At 60.6% G+C, this 6,867-nt stretch overlaps 1 protein-coding gene across 4 annotated transcripts in view; it reads right to left on the bottom strand.

Moving 5' to 3' along the window:
- The window catches only part of LOC310650453 (zinc finger protein 783-like), a 28,708-nt gene extending 22,112 nt beyond the window's left edge, over positions 1–6,596 (bottom strand). The window contains exons 1-2 of one of the 4 annotated variants that reach the window (XM_083379996.1): positions 6,546–6,596; positions 385–587 (exon numbers count right to left, since the gene is read on the bottom strand). The gene's annotated coding sequence lies outside the window, so the exon portion shown is untranslated. Of the gene's footprint in view, positions 1–384; positions 1,879–6,545 lie in introns of those variants that run through there. The other 3 variants (XM_083379997.1, XR_014494374.1, XM_083379995.1) reach the window with 3 other exon arrangements.
- Between the last annotated feature and the right edge of the window lie 271 nt (positions 6,597–6,867).

Raw genomic sequence — 6,867 nt, forward strand, 5'->3', positions numbered from 1 at the left:
ATATTATTCGTATTTACGACGGTCGCAGCGTCCCGGGGTCACGCGATCAAAATTCAGACATTCGGCAACCGACTCGTATTTACGACGGTCGCAGCGTCCCGGGGTCACGCGATCAAAATTCAGACGTTCGGCAACCGACTCGTATTTACGACGGTCGCAGCCTCCCAAGGCCTTCCCTTTTTGCAACCTTCCGACGGAGGGACTCGCTTAACAGCGACGGAAATACGGGGCACGTCATAACCCGAGGACTACCTGTACTCTCACCTTTGCAGGTGGGCATTTTTTTTTTAACCAGAGCTTCAAGGCAAGTAAGCAAGTTGCAAAGGTAGAAGGAAAAACACCTGTGTGTGTGTGTGTGTGTGTGTGTGTGTGTTTTCCCTTTACCTGAAATAACTTGACGGACGACGAAATTTCCAGCGGTTGTGTAACTTTTGTCACTTCACTGCTCCATACCACACGTCGTCTCCTCACACAACCGGCTCGCAACCGAGGAAGAGCTGGGACCGAGAGGTCGCTTCCATCCTCCCGGTTGAGGGTCCTGCTGGCCGCTTTCCCTGGGGTCCTCGCAGAGCGACGTCAGCTGGTCACTGTCAAGGGTGAGGGAGCCGGGTGTGAGAATCAACAGCCCGCGCCGAAGGATTGTTGATTTTTCTTTGTTGTGCATTTACTTATATCTCGCCGGCGCACTCAAGAGGGCAAAACAGGTCTAAATGCTCCTATTTTCCCCACGACAACCCTGCGAGGCGGGCTGGAGGGAGGGAGGGACTGGCCCTAAGTTACCCGGCTGGCTTTCCTGTCTAAGGCGGGACTAGAACTCATTGTCTCCTGGTGATTGGCCCAAAGTCACCCGGCTGGCTTTCATGTCTAAGGCGGGACTCGAACTCACCGTCTCCTGGTGATTGGCCCAGAGTCATCCAGTTCGCTTCCACACTTAATGTGGAACTAGAAGTCCCTATCGCCTAGTGACTGGGTCAAAGTCCTCCAGCTGGCTTTCGTACCTAAGGCGGAACTCGAACTCACCGTCTCCTGGTGATTGGCCCAAAGTCATCCCGTTCGCTTCCATACTTAACGTGGAACTAGAAGTCCCTATCGCCTGGTGACTGGGTCAAAGTCATCCAGCTGGCTTTCAGACCTAAGGTGGGACTCGAACTCACCATCTCTTGGTGATTGGCCAAAACTCACCTATGGTTTTCCTGCCTAAGGCTGCACTATAACTCACCGCCCAGTCACCTAACTGGGTCTAGTGTCTAAGGTGGGACTAGAATTCACCGTCACCCGGTGATTGGCTCAAAGTCACCCAGCTGGCTTTCGTGCCTAAGGCGGGACTAGAACTCACCGTCTCCCGGTGATTGGCCCAAAGTCACCCAGCTGGCTTTCGTGCCTTAAGGCGGGACTAGAAGTCACCATCACCCGGTGATTGGCCCAAAGTCACCCACCTGCCTTTCATGCCTAAGGCAGTACTAGAACTCACCATCTCCTGGTGATTGGCCCAAAGTCACCCACCTGCCTTTCATGCCTAAGGCAGTACTAGAACTCACCATCTCCTGGTGATTGGCCCAAAGTCACCTAGCTGGCTTTCAGACCTAAGGTGGGACTCGAACTCACCATCTCTTGGTGATTGGCCAAAACTCACCTATGGTTTTCCTGCCTAAGGCTGCACTATAACTCACCGCCCAGTCACCTAACTGGGTCTAGTGTCTAAGGTGGGACTAGAATTCACCGTCACCCGGTGATTGGCTCAAAGTCACCCAGCTGGCTTTCGTGCCTAAGGCGGGACTAGAACTCACCGTCACCCGGTGATTGGCCCAAAGTCACCCAGCTGGCTTTCATGCCTAAGGCGGGACTACAACTCACCATCACCCAGTGATTGGCTCAAAGTCACCCAGCTGGCTTTCGTGCCTAAGGCGGGACTAGATCTCACCATCACCCGGTGATTGGCCCAAAGTCACCCAGCTGGCTTTCATACCTAAGGCGGGACTAGAACTCACCATCACCCGGTGATTGGCCCAAAGTCACCCAGCTGGCTTTCCTGCCTAAGGCGGGACTAGAACTCACCATCACCCGGTGATTGGCCCAAAGTCACCCACCTGCCTTTCATGCCTAAGGCAGTACTAGAACTCACCGTCTCCCAGTGATTGGCCCAAACTCACCCAGCTGGCTTTCATGCCTAAGGCGGGACTAGAACTCACCGTCTCCCGGTGATTGGCCCAAAGTCACCCAGCTGGCTTTCCTGCCTCAGGCGGGACTAGAACTCACCGTCTCCCGGTGATTGGCCCAAACTCACCCAGCTGGCTTTCAGGCCTAAGGCGGGACTAGAACTCACCGTCTCCCGGTGATTGGCCCAAACTCACCCAGCTGGCTTTCATGCCTAAGGCGGGACTAGAACTCACCGTCTCCCGGTGATTGGCCCAAACTCACCCAGCTGGCTTTCCTGCCTCAGGCGGGACTAGGACTCACCGTCTCCCGGTGATTGGCCCAAAGTCACCCAGCTGGCTTTCAGGCCTAAGGCGGGACTAGAACTCGCCGTCTCCTGGTGATTGGCCCAAAGTCACCCAGCTGGCTTTCGTGCCTTAAGGTGGGACTAGAACTCACCATCACCCGGTGAATGGCCCAAAGTCACCAAGCTGGCCTTCATGCCTGTGGTGGAACTAGAACTCACCGTCTCCCAGACATTAGCTCGAAGTCACCCAGCTGGCCTTCATGCCTGAGGTGGAACTAGAACTCAATCTCCCAGTGATTGGTCCAAAGTCACCCAGTTAGGTTTGATGCCTAAGGCGGGACTAGAACTCACCATCTCCTGGTGATTGGCCCAAAGTCACCCAGCTGGCTTTCGTGCCTTAAGGTGGGACTAGAACTCACCATCACCCGGTGATTGGCCCAAAGTCACCCAGTTAGGTTTAATGCCTAAGGCGGGACTAGAACTCACCGTCTCCCAGTGACTGGCCCAAAGTCACCCAGCTGGCTTTCCTGCCTCAGGCGGGACTAGAACTCACTGTCTCCCGGTGATTGGCTCAAAGTCACTCAGCCGGCTTTCGTGCCTAAGGCGGGACTACAACTCACCATCACCCGGTGATTGGCTCAAAGTCACCCAGCTGGCTTTCGTGCCTAAGGCGGGACTAGAACTCACCATCACCCGGTGATTGGCCCAAAGTCACCCACCTGCCTTTCATGCCTAAGGCAGTACTAGAACTCACCGTCTCCCGGTGATTGGCCCAAACTCACCCAGCTGGCTTTCCTGCCTCAGGCGGGACTAGAACTCACCGTCTCCCGGTGATTGGCCCAAAGTCACCCAGCTGGCTTTCAGGTCTAAGGCGGGACTAGAACTCACCGTCTCCCGGTGATTGGCCCAAAGTCACCCAGCTGGCTTTCATGCCTAAGGCAGTACTAGAACTCACCATCTCCTGGTGATTGGCCCAAAGTCACCCACCTGCCTTTCATGCCGAAGGCAGTACTAGAACTCACCATCTCCTGGTGATTGGCCCAAAGTCACCCAGCTGGCTTTCATGCCTAAGGCGGGACTAGAACTCACCGTCTCCCAGTGATTGGCCCAAAGTCACCCACCTGCCTTTCATGCCTAAGGCAGTACTAGAACTCACCATCTCCTGGTGATTGGCCCAAAGTCACCCAGCTGGCTTTCATGCCTAAGGCGGGACTAGAACTCACCGTCTCCCGGTGATTGGCCCAAAGTCACCCAGCTGGCTTTCCTGCCTCAGGCGGGACTAGAACTCACCGTCTCCCGGTGATTGGCCCCAACTCCCCGATGGCTTTCCAGCCTAAGGCTGCGCTACAACTCCCCCGCCGCCTGGTTTCTAGCCTGGCGCCTTCACCGCGAGACCACCCTGTCCCTTTAGCCCCGCCCACCCCCCCCCCCCAAGAAAAACCCCCATAGGAAACATCACAATCTCCAACTAGGCAACACATCCGGCAGAACAAATACAGACAACGACGACAAGATTCCCCCTTTCCCATCTTGACTCCCCTCCTCACGATAGCCCATTAAAATTCTGCTTGGGGGGGCGAGTGTCCCCAAGGCCCCCCCCCAGGACTACAAAGCCCAGCAAAAATTCACACCACACCCCCCCGGCATTTCCCCCAAAGGGAGCTGCTTCTTTGGGATTATTTAGAAGGGGGTCCGCGATGTCATCCATCCTGCCCCCCCCCGGGAGGAGAAAAGCAGCCAGGATAGCACCCAAGAACCTCCCTCTGGCCCAGAACTACACTACCCATCATCCCCAAGGGGGACACGCCGGGGCCCTGCTAGGCCTTTAGGGCCATCCCCCCCCCACTTTCGGGGAGCCACCCGCCACCCCCACCCCCAAGTCGAGGGTGGGGCAAAAACTGCAACTCCCATCATCCCCAACCGGGCCCGGCCAAGCCTTGCTTGGCCTTTACAATCCCCCCAACTTGAGAAGGAGGTTCCTTCGGGGACAGAACTGCAGCTCCCATCGTCCCCAGCTGGGACAGGACAGGCCCCGTTAGGCCTCAGTCGAGGGAGGGGGCCGGAACTACCGCTCCCATCGTCCCCAGATGGGCCAGGCCAGACCCCGTTAGGCCTCAGTCGAGGGAGGGGGCTGGAACTAGACCTCCCATCATCCCCAGCTGGGCCAGGCCAGGCCTTGCTAGGCCTCAGTCGAGGCAGGGGGGGGCGGAACTACCGCTCCCATCATCCCCAGGTGGGCCACGCCAGGCCCTGCTAGAGCTCAGTCGAGGCAGGGTGGGCGGAACTACCGCTCCCATCATCCCCAGCTGGGCCAAGCCAGGCCCTGCTAGGCCTCAGTCGAGGCAGGGGGGCCAGAACGACCGCTCCCATCATCCCCAGCCGGGCCAAGCCAGGCCCTGCTAGGCCTCAGTCGAGGAAGGGGGGCCAGAACGACCGCTCCCATCATTCCCCAGCTGAGGAACTACAGCTCCCATCATCCCCAGCCGGGGCCAAGCCAGGCCCTGCTAGCCCTCAGTCCAGGCGGGGGGGGGGGGGAAACGACCGCTCCCATCATCCCCAGCTGAGGAACTACAGCTCCCATCATCCCCAGCCGGGCCCAAGCCAGGCCCTACTAGGCCTCAGTCGAGTCAGGGGGCCAGAACTACAGCTCCCATCATCCCCAGCTGGGCCAAGGCAGGCCCTGCTAGGCCTCAGTTGAGTCAGGGGGCCGGAACTACCGCTCCCATCATCCCCAGCTGGGCCAAGTCAGGCCTTGCTAGACCTCAGTCGAGGCAGGGGCCCCGGAACGACCGCTCCCATCATCCCCAGCTGAGGAACTACAGCTCCCATCATCCCTAGCTGGGCCAAGCCAGGCCCTGCTAGGCCTCAGTTGAGTCAGGGGGCTGGAACTAGCGCTCCCATCATCCCCAGCTGGGCCAAGCCAGGCCCTGCCAGCCCTCAGTCCAGGCAGGGGGGCGGCCCCGGAACGACCGCTCCCATCATTCCCCAGCTGAGGAACTACAGCTCCCATCATCCCCAGCCGGGGCCAAGCCGGGCCCTGCTAGGCCTCAGTCGAGGCAGGGGGGCCGGAACGACCGCTCCCATCATTCCCCAGCGGAGGAGCTACACCTCCCATCATCCCCAGCCGGGCCCTGCTAGGCCTCAGTCGAGGCAGGGGGGCCGGAACGACCGCTCCCATCATTCCCCAGCGGAGGAACTACACCTCCCATCATCCCCAGCCGGGCCCTGCTAGGCCTCAGTCGAGGCAGGGGGGCCGGAACGACCGCTCCCATCATTCCCCAGCAGAGGAGCTACACCTCCCATCATCCCCAGCCGGGCCCTGCTAGGCCTCAGTCGAGGCAAGGGGGGGGCCCGGAACTACAGCTCCCATCATTCCCCAGCTGAGGAACTACCGCTCCCATCATCCCCAGCTGAGAACTACAGCTCCCATCATTCCCCAGCTGAGGAACTGCAGCTCCCATCATCCCCAGCTGAGAACTACACCTCCCATCATCCCCAGCCGGGGGCCAAGCCGGGCCCTGCTAGGCCTCAGTCGAGGCAAGGGGGGGCCGGAACTACAACTCCCATCATTCCCCAGCTGAGGAACTACCGCTCCCATCATCCCCAGCTGAGAACTACACCTCCCCATCATCCCCAGCCGGGGGCCAAGCCGGGCCCTGCTAGGCCTCAGTCGAGTCAGGGGGCCAGAACTACAGCTCCCACCATTCCCCAGCGGAGGAACTACACCTCCCATCATCCCCTGCTGGGCCTTCGGGACCCCTCCCCCCCCCTTGGGAGAGACCCCCGCGGCCCCACCCCCACCCCCGGGGGTGAGGTGGGAGGGGTTTTTTTTTTCCCCGGTGGGGGTCAAAGGTCAGCCGAAGGGTGGGGGGGTCCCCTCTCGGAGTGGGCGGGGCCTCTCCCCCTCCCCCCCCTCCCCCCCTCCCACTCAGCCCGGCCTTTGTTCCCCGGCGAGGAGAAGGGAGGGGGGAGCGGCGCCCCGCCCCTCCAAGCCAGGCTCCGCCCCCTCCGCCTGCGGACCGCGGGGGGGGGCGTTTCTGGAGGGGGGGGCGACGGCGGCGACGGGCGAGGAGGGGAGGGGGGAAAAAGAAGTCGCGCTACCCACCGGAGGCGTCTCTGGCGAGCGGGCGAGCGGCGAGCGGCGCGCATGCGCGAGGCGGGCCGGCCCTTTCGACGCTCGCGGGAGGGAGGGAGGGAGGCAAGGCGGGCGGGGGCGGAGGAGCCGGCGGAAGCGCATGCGCGCGGCCGAGCAAGCGGCCTTCCGGCTCGGTCGGCCTCGCCACAGCGCCCCCTGCGGCGGGAGGAGCGAGCGCAGGCTGGGGAGAGCCGCGCCGCCTGCGCGGCGGAAGGCGGAAAGCGGAAGCTCGGGGAGGGGAAAAAAAAAAAAGAAATTAAAACAGCTGAAGCCACTTCCGGCTGGCATCTCT

This window comes from Vipera ursinii (genome assembly GCF_947247035.1).
Source record: "Vipera ursinii genome assembly, contig: SUPER_Z_unloc_1, whole genome shotgun sequence".
Taxonomy (NCBI): domain Eukaryota; kingdom Metazoa; phylum Chordata; class Lepidosauria; order Squamata; family Viperidae; genus Vipera; species Vipera ursinii.